The sequence below is a fragment of the Balaenoptera physalus genome, assembly GCF_965194825.1.
Source record: "Balaenoptera physalus genome assembly, chromosome: 17".
Lineage (NCBI taxonomy): Eukaryota > Metazoa > Chordata > Mammalia > Artiodactyla > Balaenopteridae > Balaenoptera > Balaenoptera physalus.
In genome coordinates this window covers 57,546,361-57,565,061 of record NC_138895.1, presented here as the reverse complement: position 1 = coordinate 57,565,061, position 18,701 = coordinate 57,546,361, and the positions used below count along the sequence as shown (strand labels likewise).

The following is an 18,701-nucleotide window of genomic DNA, read 5'->3' as shown; positions in this document are numbered from 1 at the left end:
ATAATAGATCCATCTTGCTCTCCTGTGTTAGAATACCTTCCGTTCCCCTCCTAGCACTCCTTCTGATACTGGGGCTCTGTCCTACCCTTAACTATATCTTGTCCACCCCAGGAACTCCCCATGAATCCCACATCGTGGGGGTAATGCTACCCTCTTGCTGTTATTCTATAGTAACTGCCTCCTTCCTTGGCTCATATCATTTGCTGTAAGACTTCTCACTTAGGGACACACATAGCCTTTATCGTTTTTTGAACCACTACTATCTTTTTTTGAACAACTCCTACAACTTCTTTGCAATGGCACCTATGAGCTATCTACCCACCTACTCTCAAGTTACTGTGTTTCCTCTGCTTCCAGGGCCCTTTGATCACTTTCTTGAAGTCCTCCCTACCCTCTAAGAATGTGCCCCGAGCCCTCCTGCTCTACCTCACTCACTGTTCCCTGAGCGATCACTGTTCACGGTCCTGCTGACTCACTGCATTAGGATAATTATATTTTCTATTTGGCTTACTGGGGCAGGGAAGTTGTTCAGTGGGAAGATATGATTTTCACATTGGTTCATGTAACACCAAGTAAAACATTTCAGAGATTCTTGACCTCTTTCAGAGATAAAGAGGATCTATTCAGACAAGAGGTTAATGGAAGCCTGCTTTTTCAAAGCTGACTTTTAAGATTATGAGTAAACACTTTAATTGATCCTAAGAAACTAAAGGCTTAATTCAGTGATAAATACTCTGAGCTTTGGAAGGAGCCATAGTAATTATCATCTTTATCGTCATCATCATCACTCACATCCCTGCCTTTTTCCACTTCCTGGTGGTTCTCCGATATCAGGTCACTGCTTCACACTTACCAACATCCTCCCACTCCTTGCCAAGGACTAAGCATCTTATATTTGAGCCCCTGGCTTGATTTACAATTGGATTGCTAGCATCACATTTGAGTCTTTATAATGGCCCGTCATAAAGATATGTAAACATAATCTTATTTAATGCTTTTAATAACTCCGTGTGTAAGCTAGTATTGGTTCTCTTTTGCATATGAAGAAATTGAGGTTTAGAGAGTATATGTGATTTGTCTAAGGACACATGTCTAGTAAGTGACAGCCATGATTCAAGCTAAGTCTGCTTAAGCCAAAGCCCATGATCTTTCCTTTATACTTTTGCTCTCCCTGTGAAAGTCTTTTGCATTTTCATTAATGATATTTCTACCATGTTACTCGCACATGGTTGCCAAAAACATTTAATCTCTTCTAAGTATAATTTCAACACACTTATTGCTGCTTAATTTCTGAACTTAAAGGTTGAATTTTATCTGTTTGTTTTTCCCTACTATTTTCAGATGAAACACTGAATTCACATATAATATCTACCTACCTCTTTTTACTTAATGTAAGGGGGCAACTCTCATTGTCTCAAAGAAAAGCAATCTGTTTCTAGGTTAGTATCTCTGCCATGCGCCTCCACAGGCCCCCATGCATACTTTGGCATCATCGCTCCCCAAACTTTTTATTGCAATGAGTTATATTTGTCCACCTGTCCAATAGATGGTGAGCTTCTTCAGGACATGAGTAAAGTTTATTCATTTCTCTTTCCTCAGGTATTTAATACAGTATGTGACATAAGATAGCCCTCAATTAATGTTGAATAAATTCAGGCATGGAAAGAATTATTTCAAAACATGTAATCATGGTCCTTTTCTGGTTTTTTGTTTTTTCATTCAGTGAACATTTATTAAGCACTTGCCATATCCTAGGGACTTTTCTAGATGCTGGGGATTCAAACAGTAAGGCTCTCTCCTCTTTTCATGTTGCTTTTATCAATGCATTGTGAAGTCGCTGACTTTATACATTAAAAATAAGCAGACTATGATATGTGCCTTGTGATATATATGAGTCCAGGGTTCTGAGGAAGGATTAACTTACTCCACCTGCAGAGAAGGGGAGGCTTCATGAACCTGGTTCCCTTGGAGCTGCCCCCTATTCACTCCATACTCCATCCTGGAGGAGACACCATTCCTCGAGTATTCCTTTTCTGGGTTTTAATACTCCAACATATTGTTAGAGGACTTTTGCAAACACTTAATTTTTTAATATTAAAAAAATAGAGATTGGTTGATTAGTAAAATGAGTCCTTAATATACTTCAGGTTTTTGTTTGAAATATACATTTTTTAAATGTTAAGGAGGTGTTAAAATAAAACAAATGCAGTGATGTTTCTAAGACTGACCCGGAGGAAAATGTCTCCAGTGGGATAATAGAGAATACATTTAATCTCACTCATAATTATTTTTAGTTAATTCCAAATATCTTTGATTGAGCTTAATCACTTTCTAAAATGTTCACAAGTTTTTGGTGTAGCCATAGCTTGGATTTTAATAGTTCTTAATACAGGAGCAAATACCTAGAAAGGAAATGTCCTAGAGATTGTCTTTCATACCCAATTAATTTCACTGTTGGTTGCTGAAGTTTTATTTCTGTTGTGGTTCCAAATAAGTGACAAAAATGCAAATTTGAAAATATCTTTGGGCCATTGTTTTTAGGCATTGACATTTGTACTGGGAAAGTGCATGGGATACACAATGAGTTGAAAGATTGCTTATTTACAGAAGTCTCTGCCCCAGGACCTAAAGGTCTTTGAGAAACAGCATGAAACAATCTTCAGGGGAAAATGATCTTACCATATATTTTTGATTGGGAAGGAATTAATTTACCCATTTACTCTAGGAGATTCATTGGCATTCCTACTGTGTACCAGTCAATGTCCTGGCTCTTGAGGATTTGACAGTGACCCAGAGACACATTGCCAGTGGCTTCATGTATCTTATAATCTGATACAATGTGACAAATGCTAAGACAGAGGAAAGTTTTGGTTCTATGAGAGCCCCTGATCTGGACTTGGGGTTGAGAATTGGTGAGTGAGCATTTGGTCTCAGTGATAGTTAAGCCAAAATCTGAAGATAAGGAGAGGCAGGACAAGTGTTACTGCAGAGACTGGGTGTGTGTGACAATCTGGAGGCATGAGATAGTGGGGCATAGCATGAAGACCAGAAGTAATTTAGTGTTCAAGTTCTAACTGCAGACCATGGAAAGAAGTGGAGCAATCTCTTTTCTCTAGGAAGCTTGTGGAAACCATAACAAAATCCATCATTTTCTGTGGGGTGCTTGGCATTCCTTCTGCTAGGACAGAAGGGGAGATGCAGCTGCCAAAGGGGATGTAGAGTGTTGAGTCCTAAAAGGGTCAGCTCCATGGAGCTAAAAAATCAATGAAGAAGTAGGCAGCCATTTTTGCAGAGTATATTGAGGGCAAGGAAATGAGGTCATAAAAATCAGTTGATTAAAACATAGTGTTCAGCTGGAGAAACTGCCTACAGAGATGGTTGAGAAGAGCAGGGTGGGAACAGGAGGGTCTAAGGTGGGCAGGCCTCTGTCCTTGGCCACCATGGTGAAGGGTTATCTTTTTCGTGAGGATCAGCTGGAAACTTTAGAATCAAGCCCTACTATATATATTTTACTCTTTATGATATTGAATTATGTGGAATAAGTGCCATATAGTTCTCACAAGAGAGTTTCAATTCAGTCCTCAAAACATCATTTTGTAATCTATAAAATCTCTAGATAAAGATCCTATTCAAGGATTTCTTTTCTTCTTCTAAAAATTTCTTTAAAAAAGACATGAACTGGATAGATGTCTATCTGACTGTTAAGGTTGAGATTACATTTCTCTGAGTGGACACAAGCTCAACTTTGCATATGTGTGCTGTCTGTGAAAAACCAGAGGCTAACTAGTTTCTCTATTCTAGGCTGCTGAGGAACCTCGTTTTACTAACTACTATCTCTAGTACTAGTACTATGACTTTTACTACAAGTTCTAAAACTATTAGCTAACGTTTGTATATTACCTTTAAAAAGATAGTGTTAGATTTATAGAAAAGTTGCAAAGTTAATACAGAGAGTTTCCAAATACCCTACGCCAAAGTCTCCCGATCACTAAGACCTTACACTAGTATGGTGCATTTCTTTGTCACAATTAATGACTATTCTTACACAGAATTAGTTAACTCCATACTTTATTCAGATTTCATTAGTTTTTCCCTAGTGCCCTTTTTCTGTTCCAGGATCCCATCCAGGATACCACATTATATTTAGTCATTACATCTTCTCAGGTTCCTCTGGGCTGTGACAGTTTCTCTAACTTTCCTTACGTTTGATGGTCTTGATAGTTTTGAGGAGAACTGGTTAGGCATTTTATAGAATACCTTTCAACTTGAGTTTGGGTGATGTTTTCCTCATGGTTACAATGAAGTTATGGACTTTTTGGAGGAAGGCCACAGAGGTGAACTGCCATTTTCAACACAACATATCAGGGGCGCAGGCTATCAGCTTGACTTATGACTAATGATTAACCTCGTACATTGTTTTATTGAGATATAATTTACATATAATTAAGTTCACCCACTTAAAGTGTTCAATTCAGGTGTTTTTAGTATATCCACAGAGCTGTGCAACCATTACCACAGTCTAATTTTAGGACATTTTCATCATCCTGAATAGAAACCCTATACCCATGAGCAGTCACTGTCTACCTTCCCCAGCCCTAGGCAACCACTAATGTACTTTATGTTTCCATAGATTTGCCTATCTGAATATCTCATATAATTGGAATCATGCAGTCTTTTGTGTATGACTAGTGTCTTTCACTTAGCGTAATGTCTTTAAGGTTCATTCATGTTGTGGCTTATATCAGTACTTCATTTCTTTTAATTGCTGAATAACATTCTATCCTATGTATATACCACATTTTATTTATCCACTCATTTCGGTGGTTTCCACTTTTTGCCTATAATGAATAATACTGTTATGAACATTGGTGTACAAGTTTTTGTGTGCATGTATGTTTTTATTTTTCTTGGGTGTATAATAGGAGTGGAATTGCTGGGTTGCCTATTGCTTTTTAAGTTATAAAGTATTCAAGAATATTAAACATTTAATATTTGATATAATTCTGAAATAATTCTGATAATTATTACAATAATGCCTACTAAAAAGTACTAACTGATTTTACAGATCAGGACTCAAGAAAAATGAAGAGTAAAAGACAAAACTAAAATAGTTGGGACAACCCTCTTAGGCTACTCTTGTAACTTGGAGAACAACTACAAGACAGAATAGCATGAGTAAGAGGAAATGAGTAGTTCTGGAGAAAAGCATTATTTATTTATACAAATAAAAACCTTCATTTATCAGGCAAGCCTGTTTAGAGTGGGTTCAAGAGAAGATGGGAAAAGTGGATAGTGATTATAAACATATCTTTTGAGTTTTTCTGGGAAAAGGAGTAGAAAAGCAGAAGGGCTGCCAGAGGGGGATGAAGAGTCTATTTTTTTAAAGATGAGAGACATCACAGCATGTTTGTTTGCTTAGGGAGCAATCCGCATAGAGAGGGGAAATCTTATGATCCAGGAGAAAGAGAAAGAAGACAATTGGAAGAACTATGTTCTTCAGTATGGAACAGAGTCCAGTGCCCAAGTGGTGTGGTTGGCCTCTTCTCAAGTGTAGACACAAAATTACTTTTTCAATATCTGCTTTTCTTTTCTTTTCTTTTTTTGTTCTTAGCCACACTTGATCTAAGCAATCAAGATAATCTGGGAGAAAATGCCGCTTTCTTGTCAATACACTGAATCCTGAATGGAGTCCTGATAGCAGTTAATTGTTTAATTCCTTGGAATTAACAAAGTACTTTCATTGTCCTTAAACCATTTTCTGTTCATGTCCCAGTGAGATCTGTAGGACAGGTGTTATTATTCCCATCTCATCGATGAATGGAAACAGCTCAGAGAAGCAGAGAAATAAGGTCATACAGCTCACATATAAATAGCAAAGCTAGTTATTAAACTAAGGTCTGTCCACTCTAAGTCTAGTTTTCTTTCTAGATAATTACAAAAATCAACATATATGGTAAGCTTAAGCCTTCAAATTGCTGTAACATATATGCAATGGAATATTACTCAGCCATAAGAAGGAATGAAATAATGCCATTTGCAGCAACATGGATGGACCTAGATATTGTCATACTGAGTGAAGTAAGTCAGACACAGAAAGACAAATATATGATATCACTTATATGTGGAATCTAAAAAAATGGTACAAATGAAATTATTTATAAAACAGAAATAGAGTCACAGATGTAAAAAAAACCAAGCATGGTTACTGGGGGGATGTGGGGGGGAGGGATAAACTGGGAGATTGGGATTGACATATACACATTACTATATATAAAATAGATAATTAATAAGGACCTACTGTATAGCACAGTGAACTCAGTACTCGGTAATGACCTATATGGGAAAAGAATCTAAAAAAGAGTGGATATATGTATATGTCTAACTGATTCATTTTGCTGTACAGCAGAAACTAACACAACATTGTGAATCAACTATACTCCAATAAAAAATGTTTTTGAAGTATTTGGAAAGGATAACATTATCAGCAGGAATCATTGGTAGCCCTGGAATCACATATGATTTTTTGCCCCAAGTTGGAGTGTTACATTTAGAAAGTACTGATTAGGGAGAAGAAAATTGTCGTATCAAGGCAGATAGGAATCCTTCATACCAATTTCCTAGGGAAAAAACAAACAAAATTTAAAATGTGATAATAATAAAATGGAATAAAAAAATAAAATGGAAACTTCTTTTTTGGGTTACAGCTCAATTAATAGTATGCCATTTATGAGGATCTGCTTACATAGAATCTGAGGACATTTTGATTAATTATCAGAGATTGGTTTATTAGTCTGCCTAGGAGGTCATGGGGAATGGTTGATACCTCAGTACTCTGGGAAATTTAGTTGGAATTCTTGTACTGATTCAGAAAAAAAAATTGATTTTTGATTCTATGTATGATTCAGAAAAAATCCTGTGCCTGGTCATGGGTCCTGCTATTATCTGGACATTCTCCCCTGGGAGATAAATGCTGTGGCATAGTCCTTCTGTATGTTAGTGAGGGACAAAGTGCAGTGGGCATAGAAGGAGCTGGAATTGGTGTCCAGCATCTTGGTTTCACAATCCACCTCTGAGTTCTGAGGAGATTGGGCAGGCCACATGACTTATGTCTGAACCTCATATTCTGAGCCAGTAAATACAAAATCTGGATTCCTCTCAAAAGTCTCTCCAGTTTGAACATTCTAAGAAAATCGAACTTGTATGTTATTAATGGTAACACAATATTCAGACATGTTTGTGATCATTTTCACATAATGGGATTTTGTTATTTGGGGATTATAAGGCCAGGCAAAGGGAAAGAACACCTGGAGCATATGTATCCCTCAAGATGCTGATGAACTATAGGAAGAGATTCAGTTCCCAATCACAGTGATTGTTGGTAATCATCTTAATTGCTGCATTCAGAGAGGTGATGCAGTTTCTTGAAGTGTTGAAGAAATTACTAGAATTTATATTAATTTCCTGTAGCTATCTAAGAACACAGTGCATCTCTAGACAGAGGACCCTGGTTTCCAGACCTACTATTATTTCTTTTTTAAAGTTCATTATAGGGCTTCCCTGGTGGCACAGTGGTCAAGAATCTGCCTGCCAATGCAGGGGACACGGTTCGAGCCCTGGTCTGGGAAGATCCCACATGCCACGGAGCAACTAAGCCCGAGAGCCACAACTACTGAGCCTGCGTTTAGAGCCCACGAGCCACAATTACTGAGCCCACATGCCACAACTACTGAAGCCCACGTGCCTAGAGCCCGTGCTCTGCAACAAGAGAAGCCACCACAATGAGAAGGCTACGCATGGCAACGAAGAGTAGCCCCCGCTCGCCGCAACTAGAGAAAGCCCGCGTGCAGCAATGAAGACCCAAAGCAGCCAAAAATAAAATAAATTAAATTAAATTTAAAAATATAAAGTTCATTATAACTGAAATATTGTTGAAGACATGGAGCTATAGAAAGATATAGAGGTATCACTTTGAGAAGAAAGCAAATAATTAAATCCTTTTTTAGGAGTACTGTCAATTTAAAAACTGAATTTATAGAAGATTTAAAAAGAATAGCCAGACAAAAATTACTTAATAAAATGTACCAAGGCCCATTCAAACCTTTGGCTGTCATTTAGGTGCAGAATATCTAAATTTCAGTGCAATCTGAAAAAGCTTTCTTAGAACTAAAAAGGCAAAGCCATATTACAGGAAGTGACAACCACATCGGTAAATGCACTCAAAGAATATTTACCACTTTTATGAGTGATCATCAAGAGCATCGTAGGCTAACTTCAGTTTGTAAACAGGCTCTTTGTCAATATTGGATTCCACATTCTATAATGCTAAAACTCTGTTTTTGGCTTCATGAACAAAGTAAATCAACAACTAACTTTTATAGGATCGCGTAACAGGTTGGGAGAAGGCCTTTGTGTGCATGCCTGTGATATAATAAGTGTTCAATTAACATTTGAATTATTATTAAGTAAATATTTTTTACAAATGTTAAAATATAATTGTGGAGGTCTGTGTGGGTGTAGGGCTCTTTAAATCAGCAAAGTGCTCTAGTTCTTGCACTTCTGACTGGAATATTCCCATTTTCAGAAGTGTACATCCTTCTGGACACAGTTTGTTGGTTAATGGATATAAAAGTTAGCCTTTAATCTTCTAATGCCATTTTTTGAAGGGTGACAATACGTTCTGTGTCTGGAGACTATCCACGTTCTCCTGCATTGCTGCATATTAGCAAAGTGTTCTGTTACTGGGAATATTTTGCTCTCAGATGGCCTGTGATCAATGTGATCGATGACCTCTTGCATTTTGTTACATCAGTTGAGCCAACTGAAGGAAAAACTTGACTAGACAATTATATAAATCTGAATTTAGCCAAGCTTCTACACTGATTGGGGGGCTCTGGAATTTTCCACTTTCAGCTTGTTCTACTTTGTTCTGACTTAGTATCTGCACAGACAGTTTAAAAAAGACAGTTGTAATCAATGTGGGGTCCTTCATATCTTGGTGTGAGATCATTGACGGGATTTAAAAATTGAATGATGGGGCCAGAAAAGGGCTTGGAATCAACTCAAAGTCAGTTAAAGTATAATAAAAGTGAATGAAGGCTGAGTAGTGATTCATGGTGGAGAGATTGCGGACTGTCATATCCTGTGTTGTGGATTTCTTCACAAGAAGCCACACAGAGATGCTAATGCATGGGTTCTTGACTCCACCTGTCAGGTACTATATCTAAATGTTCTTTTCAGAATAGCCATTCTGGCAAGAATTCTGAAGTGTTTTCTGGGCTCTACTCTGATTAAAAAGGTCCATAAAAATGTTAGCAGAGGTTCACAGTAGAGAAACTGTGGTTGTATTTGGTGATGCTGAGGAAGGAGAAGTAGTGATTAAGTGAAAAAAATGGTGACACAAGATTTTTCAAGTATAAATTTGTAAGTGTGGTATGTCCAATAAAATTGAAAAAAAATTTCTTCACAATTCTAGAGGTGTTGAGGAAGGTGGACTAGTCCAGCAGAGCTGTTTCTTGAGTGAGATGATTGTGGGCACAGGAAACTGGACTCTATGTGTCAGGGGGACTTCATGTGCCAGTAGAGCCACAAGTGGCCACTGCTGTTGGTAAGATACAAGAGCACAGATGAGAGCTGAAGTAACAGGGTGGCATATTTCTGTGCAGAACACGATGTGACTCTTCTGTTGTGACACGTCCAGGTCTCCAGAATAATCACTGAGCGTCACCAAATACCAAGTGAGAGTCACTTCTTGTGGGAAATGGGCAGAGCTCTGCACCCAACTCTGATGTGGGATGAACCCTCAAAGCTTGTACTTTCTTTCAAGAGCAAAGACAGGCAGAGGCACAGACACATGAAGAGCGAGAAAAAGTGATGGAATGTTGAGCCGTCCCAGTTAGTAGAGCTAAGGTTCAGGGTAAAATGACACCAACACCTCTCAGGGTAAGAGAGACCCGGAGTGGCTGTAAGCCTCACTTTCTGAGAATCTCTGAGACTCTGGGGACTGTGCAGTATTTCTTAACATGTTTCAATCTAGAATGAAGAAAACTGGATGAAAATGAAAGGTATTCCAATCTAGCAATGGGAATTGGCAGATGAAGGAGAGAAAGAGAATTAAGATTTATGAAATACTTACTATGTACCAGACAATGTGCTTGGCATTTTCTTCATGATAGCCCTACTTTATCTGCATTTTACAAAGGGTAAGACTGATGCTGAGAAATGTCATACGCTAAGGAATAAAGCCACAGTTTAAAAACATGTATAAACATGTATATTTGACTCCAAAGTCTCCTTATCCTCCTTACTATAATACCTTGAATTTGGGGAAGAAATACTTTTTTCCTGAAGTTTGCAAAACCAAAAAGAAAAAAAAAAAAACCCAAAAGACATGTGCTGCTTAAAGGTTGGAATTGATGAAGGCTGTATGTGCAGGGGAGCAGGGAGGATGAAAAACTAATTCTTAAGGGAACCTTCCTACACTGTTGGTAGGATTGTAAATTGGTGCAGCCATTATGGAAAACGGTACGGAGGTTCCTCAAAAAAATAAAAATAGAGTTACCATATGATCCAGCAATCCCACTTATGGGCATATACCCGGAAAAGATGAAAACTCTAATTCCAAAAGATACATGCACCCCACTGATCATAGCAGCGCTATTTACAATAGCCAAGACATGGAAGCAATGTCCAATGACAGATGAATGGATAAAGAAGATGTGCTATATATACACAATGGAATACTTATCAGCCATAAAAAAGGATGAAATAATGCCATTTGCAGGAACATGGATGGACCTAGAGATTATCATATTAAGTGAAGTAAGCCAGACAGAGAAAGACAAATACCATATGATATCACTTTCATGTGGAATCTAAAATATGATATAAATGAACTTATTGACAAAACAGAAATAGACTCACAGACATAAAAAACAAATTTTATGGTTACCAAAGGGGGAAGGGGTGGGGAGGGATAAATTAGGAGTTTGGGATTAGCAGATATAAACTGCTATGTATAACATAGATAAACAACAAGGTTCTACTGTATAGCACAGGGAACTATATTCAATATCTTGTAATAAACCATAATGGAATAGAATATGAAAAAGAATATATACATATTTATCAGAATCACTTTGCTGTACACCAGAACTAACACAACATTGTAAATTACTTCAATTAAAAATACTTCAATTTTTACTTCAATTAAAAAAAAGGGCCCAGATGATGTTAAAAAAAAAAAAAGCAAGCCTCATTCACAGTGTTTATGTCTCAGCACCTAACAAAGATATTCCTATTCATACTGCGATACTAAGTCCTGATAGAACATATTTTTGGAATGTTTCTAATTTCAAGTTCTTTTGCTAAGAGTAGAAAGCAGCTGTGTGCTAGGTAATGTGCAGCTAGACTTGAGGATTAGATGCAAAACTTGCTGCAACACTAACAACTATTGTAGGGTGGAGGTTTCGGTATTGATTACAGAGACTGATAATTGTGCATGATGAAAGGCTGGCTTCCTTCCTGTTGCTTGGATGTTTTCTTGTTCACAGGAGGAGGATATTTGGAAACATGCTGGGAAGGGAAAAACTCAGCTGGCACACCTGGGATTCAAATTATAATAACATCTCAATTTAGAAAATGAAATGTCAGTCTGAATTCTTTCATGAGCCATGCTGGAACAATGCTGCAGGTCATCTGCCGTGGGTTCAATGTCCTATTTAGTCTTTTCTGAGTGTTCTCTCTTCCAGGTAAATTATTGGAGAATGGCTAAGCATGTGGAAAAGCTTGTCTTAATAAGTCTTGCTTTGGTTTCCTTACCTTTGTACCTAGGGTATGTTTAGCTCCTTTGATCATTTTTCTCATTGGAATGGGACCTTAGAAATTCTGAATGAGGCATCTTGGCTGGCTCTGAGCTGGGAATCCAGTTACTGGCTATCGCACATCTATGAAGATATTGATCCTTTCTGAGGGAGCTATTTCCCAGTCTCATCTCTCCCCGGTGCTTCTCTGGCCTCATACGGGAGACACTGTAGACTGTAATACAGACAAGTGATCCCTCAGCTGCTCACCCAGCATGGGATGGGAAATCAATGAGAATATTTTAAGATGTAGAATATGAATGATGGAGGGGAAGGGAGGTAATCTCTAAATAGCAGTAAAGCTCTCAGGGCTGCCAAACTTTTAGTGGGCATTTAGTTGTCTTGCTTCTAAAGGTCTTGGACAAAGTCCCTTATCACGGGGCTGAGAGCACTTGGGAGGCAGCCAACTCCTTCTCTACCTGTGTCTGTCCCTGCAGAGACAGCCCGTACCATGCTTGGGTCCATCTGGAGTTACAGAGCTAATTTTCTAGCTGACCCAAAAGAACCCACAGAGACAGCCAAAAATGGGGGAGATACGTTTCTTTCCTTCAGCAAGCCATAAATTCAGCATTTTCACTGAATTTAACTTTCTGGTGTGTTAAACATGGGTCTTAGAAGATTTGGTTTGAAATTTTAGCTTCACTAGTCATTACCATTCAAAGCTTTCTGGAGCCTTGGTGTCTGCATTTAATATAGGAAAATATATGTTTGAAGATTAATTGCAAGGAGGACACGAAAACAATACCCTCTAAAAATAGAGAGTGGTGGGTATAAACCCTTCTTTAAGTTCCTTTCATCTCTTCCTGTTTATTTCTTCTGTACTAATAATTACATTCTGAAGAGATCCTGTTGCTTCATTTGGTTCTTTGTTTATAGTCTCTTTTTTGTCCTTAGACTGATGATGGCTCCTTGAGGATCCCTGTTCTACCTTACATGCAAGGAACAACGTGAAGGTCTGGTACCGAGTAGGTGCAATAAATGTTCAGGAAAGAAATGAACGTATAAATGAAGAAACAATTCACTAATGCTACTCTAAGTTTTGCTCCCTTCATGGAATTCCATGTGGTTGTTTGATACTCCCAGCCCTAATTGCAAATGTCATTCTTATTTTGGGTTTTTTTTCTTTCCTGGTACATAAGATCTTGATGGTGGGAATAATGTGTAGTGCACATTTTTATCTCTAGCCCCTGAGGCAAGGTTTGGCATCAAAATATGCTTGAAGTTAAAAATTAAAATCAGTGTGTAAAGATTCAGTGTCCAGAAGGGTCATGATAGATCAGACTGAAATTATGTTGAAGAAAAATTTCTGGGGAATAGTCTGTAGAAATAAAGAATTGTTGGATATATTGTTATGAAGAACTTATGAAATGTAAAGAGCTAAAGAGATGCTAACTCAATATGATTTATGCTGAGTTCATTTCCCATTACTGGATGTTGACTGATACTCTGTTAATGTATACCAAAGTAAGGTGAAGGTTGCCTCCAAAAGATATAAATCTCACTTTACAGCCATTCTTGTTCTGTTCTTATCTGCTGCTGTCAAATTTAGTCATCTGTGGCTTCTCTGTCACTCATGAAACTGTAGAAAACTATTTTTCTAGATATCACTCTGCATCTTAAATTTGTATTTTTAGAGCCTATTGAAATCAAGGATCCTCCCACGTAACAGGCAAAGCATTTTCTTTAGGAGACACAGAGTCAAGTGAAGGCAGGGGATATACTAGCTGCTAACTTAGCCTGCTTGTGATAAGTTTGAACTTTTCTGTTTTGAGTAATTTTGTGGAATTCAAACATATTTATTTAATATGTACTTATCATTTGTTTTTGAACACCTGTCATTTACCAGTACCTGTACTAAGTATATAATATTTTTACAAACTCTTAAATAGGAATAGTTCAGGGGTCAGCAGTCTTTTACTATAAAGGGTGAGATAGTAAATATTTTAGCTTTTTTGGGCCATATAGTCTTTGTCTCAACTACTTAACCTGGCTATTGTAATGCAAAAGCAGCCATAAACAGCACATAAGTGACCAGGCATGGTTCTGTTCCATTAAAACTTTATTTAGAAAAACAAGCAGTTGAACTGGATTTGGCCCATGACTGTAGTTTGCCAACCAACTGAAGTGTTGAACACTTTAAATAAAACAACAAATGGCATATAATGTATTTCAAACTATTGTTGTATTTTATGACTAATTTTTTTCAAGTTCTTCATTTCATCATCAACAGAGCTTATGAGAAATATAAACCAAATAATGCTGGCTTTTAGCTCGTGAACCAAAGTTTTGATTTAAAATTTGATTTCTCTTATGACAGAGTCATGGTTAGCATTACCTCTCTAAAAAACATCACCTAAAAAATGTAATGTTAACACTGTACTTTCAATAATCCTGGGATAAACAAATGGGACCTAATGAAACTTAAAAGCTTTTGCACAGCAAAGGAAACCATAAACAAGACCAAAAGACAACCCTCAGAATGGGAGAAAATATTTGCAAATGAAGCAACTGACAAAGGATTAATCTCCAAGATCTCCAAGCAGCTCATGCAGCTCAATAACAAAAAAACGAACAACCCAATCCAAAAATGGGCCGAAGACCTAAATAGACATTTCTCCAAAGAAGATATACAGATGGCCTACAGACACATGAAAGAATGCTCAACATCATTAATCATTAGAGAAATGCAAATCAAAACTACAATGAGATATCATCTCACACCGGTCAGAATGGCCATCATCAAAAAATCTACAAACAATAAATGCTGGAGAGGGTGTGGAGGAAAGGGAACACTCTTGCACTGTTGGTGGGAATGTAAATTGATACAGCCACTATGGAGAACAGTATGGAGGTTCCTTAAAAAACTACAAATAGAACTACCATACGACCCAGCAATCCCAATACTGGGCATATACCCTGAGAAAACCATAGGTCAAAAAGAGTCATGTACCAAAATGTTCATTGCAGCTCTATTTACAATAGCCAGGACATGGAAGCAACCTAAATGTCCATCGACAGATGAATGGATAAAGAAGATGTGGCACATATATACAATGGAATATTACTCAGCCATAAAAAGAAATGAAATGGAGGTATTTGTAATGAGGTGGATGGAGTTAGAGTCTGTCATACAGAGTGAAGTAAGTCAGAAAGAGAAAAACAAATACAGTATGCTAACACATATATACGGAATCTAAGGGAAAAAAAAAAAAAAAAAAAAGGCCATGAAGAACCTAGTGGCAAGACGGGAATAAAGACACAGACCTACTAGAGAATGGACTTGAGGATATGGGGAGGGGGTGGGGTGAGATGTGACAGGGTAAGAGAGTGTCATGGACATATATACACTACCAAATGTAAAATAGATAACTAGTGGGAAGCAGCCGCATAGCACAGGGAGATCAGCTCGGTGCTTTGTGACCACCTAGAGGGGTGGGACGGGGAGGGTGGGAGGGAGGGAGATGCAAGAGGGAAGAGAAATGGGAACATATTGTATATGTATAACTGATTCACTTTGTTATAAAGCAGAAGCTAACACACCATTGTAAGGCAATTATACTTCAATAAAGATGCTAAAAAAAAAAAAATAATAATAATAAAAGTCTCTAAATAGAAAAAAACCAAAAAACAAAAAAACAAAAATGGGCAGAAGACCTAAATAGACATTTCTCCAAAGAAGATATACAGATTGCCAACAGACACATGAAAGAATGCTCAACATCATTAATCATTAGAGAAATGCAAATCAAAACTACAATGAGATATCATCTCACACCGATCAGAATGGCCATCATCAAAAAATCTAGAAACAATAAATGCTGGAGAGGGTGTGGAGGAAAGGGAACACTCTTGCACTGTTGGTGGGAATGTAAATTGATACAGCCACTATGGAGAACGGTATGGAGGTTCCTTAAAAAGCTACAAATAGAACTACCATACGACCCAGCAATCCCACTACTGGGCATATACCCTGAGAAAACCATAGTTCAAAAAGAGTCATGTACCAAAATGTTCATTGCAGCTCTATTTACAATAGCCAGGACATGGAAGCAACCTAAATGTCCATCGACAGATGAATGGATAAAGAAGATGTGGCACATATATACAATGGAATATTACTCAGCCATAAAAAGAAATGAAATGGAGGTATTTGTAATGAGGTGGATGGAGTTAGAGTCTGTCATACAGAGGGAAGTAAGTCAGAAAGAGAAAAACAAATACAGTATGCTAACACATATATACGGAATCTAAGGAAAAAAAAAAAAAAGGCCATGAAGAACCTAGTGGCAAGACGGGAATAAAGACACAGACCTACTAGAGAATGGACTTGAGGATATGGGGAGGGGGTGGGGTGAGATGTGACAGGGTAAGAGAGTGTCATGGACATATATACACTACCAAATGTAAAATAGATAGCTAGTGGGAAGCAGCCACATAGCACAGGGAGATCAGCTCGGTGCTTTGTGACCACCTAGAGGGGTGGGATGGGGAGGGTGGGAGGGAGGGAGATGCAAGAGGGAAGAGATATGGGAACATATTGTATGTGTATAACTGATTCACTTTGTTATAAAGCAGAAGCTAACACACCATTGTAAGGCAATTATACTTCAATAAAGATGTTTTTAAAAAAAAAAAAAAAAATCCTGGGAGCTACTTTTCTAGAAGATATGATGCACTCTCATGGGTGATTAAGTCAGGAGTGTTGCAGAAGCCAGCATAGGAGCCAGTTGGAGAAGGTGCATTTACATGTGGATCTGTAGTTGGTTCTCCTGTCCCTAAGCAAGCCAGCCCTTCGGTTTTTATATCAAACCCTCCTAATTTACTAATGTCAAAGACTCTTCTTTTACAACAGTCACTCTGTGCTGGTATCCTGGTCCCACCACTTACCTATTGTTAGACTTTGGGCCCTACTGAAACTATTTCTGAGTCTCAGTTTTCTCTTCAGGGAAATGGTGAAAGAAATTTTACCTACCTCCCAGGGTTTTTGTGTGGAAACATGAGATGATGTATATCAAGTGCTTATGCTAGGGCTTGGGGCATAGCAAATGCTAGAACAGCGAAAGGTATTTTTGAAACTAATAATAGAAAACACTCATTACTATGCATCAAGTCCTGTTCTGAGTGCTTCATTTACACATTAGCTCATTTAATCTCAACAATAGTATTGTGAGGAAGGTACTATCATCTCCATTTTACAAACAAGGGAACCCATACACCACTTACAAGGGGGTAAAACTGGGATTTGATCTAGGCAGCTTGTCCCAATCTGCTCTTTAACCACTCCGGCTGCCATCGAAAAAATGGAATTCTCTTATCCTGTCCCTAAAAAGGCAACTGTCTCTTCTTCCCCAGTTGAGAAGGGAAGAAAGAGGTTGTCAAACTTTCTCTTACAAAAATGAAGAGGCCTAATGCTGTATTTGGGTAAAGGAACATTTATCACAAACCTCTCTCAATCACTGACCTACCTAGAGGTCCCTATTCCCACCCCTGGGAAATACTTCAGTTCTGAATTAGAACGTAGAATGCATTTTCTTTTAGAATAAGTGCTATACAAGTATATGAAATATAATTAAATAGTATCACTAATGTTATACTTCCTGTGCATAAAAGCCAAATGACTAACGTAAGCCAGCCTATTTTAACATTTCATCAATGGGAAAAACCCTGTTGTTTCAGGCATTGATTTATAAATGACATTTACTAATGCCTGCATATAGAATCAAAATAACACTGCACTCTGCAAATGGGCTATTTATTTGATATCTCTGACTGTTCTATTTAAAATCATACCCCTCCTATTTCGAGTTTTCATATCCTCCTTATCTGCTTAATTTTTCTCTACAATCTGATACATTATGTGTGTTTGTTTATATATTATGTGTATTTCTTCCCTGATTCCCACCTCCCACCCCCCCCCCCCCCTTTAGAATGTAAGGTCTACGGGACAGGGATTTTTGTCTTATTTTTTCATCACTGTTTCTCAAGGTCTAAACAATGCCTGGATCATTCAGCAGGTGTTCAACACATTTTGTGGAATGAATGAATCAATTTAACTGTCACATACATAAGAAGAAGTTCCCCTTTTCTTAGGCAGCTAGGCCCACTCTATACCTAATCTCTGAGATACTAGTACCCTGGGCAGGTATGTGAGGAAGTAGAGTGTAGCGTCGCTATCAGAGGGTTTAGATCAGATGTTAGGATTAAACTCTTTGCCCTCCTATTTTTTGACTGGGGGCCCTGATTTTAATGTTGCTAAACCTCAGATCCCTCACCTTTAAAACTGAGATGAGAAAATTATGTCTGTGTCAGAGGCACAAATGAGATGAGATGTGAAAATCCCTGAGAAACATGCCTGGCTCAGTGTAGGAAAAGCTCAATAATATTACCTATCAAAAAGGTTAATAAACAACTGACACCTAGGCAAGTGGGACAGACTACTTGCTTGGTGGGAGGAAGACAAGGCAAGTAGTGGTCTGGGGCATGATTTTAACTGAAGAATCTAAGGTAGCATATTTAAACAGTGACCTGGGGTGGGGAGGCTTTGAGGAGGGTTGTAAGAATCTCTTGGAAGTTTCAGCCTTTTCCGGTAAGCGGCCTGAGGTGACCGCTAAAAGTGGTTCACTATTCACTTGACCAAGAAAACCCCACAAAATCATGCGAGTCAAGAGGTTCAAATCTTCGTGTTCACTTTAAGAACACTCGTGAAACTGCCCAGGCCATTAAGGGTATGCATATCCGAAAACGGTTTTGTGAATTTTATCCTTGCTAATCACCATGCTTCAAGTTGTCTTCATGATAAATTACTGGTGTTTTTGAAAGAATAGTTCATATTCCTCCATGTTA

At 38.0% G+C, this 18,701-nt stretch overlaps 1 protein-coding gene across 1 annotated transcript in view; it reads right to left on the bottom strand.

The window, feature by feature from the left end:
* TRHR (thyrotropin releasing hormone receptor) overlaps window positions 1-18,701 on the bottom strand; it is a 54,975-nt gene that overhangs the window by 12,676 nt on the left and 23,598 nt on the right. The window lies entirely within an intron of this gene.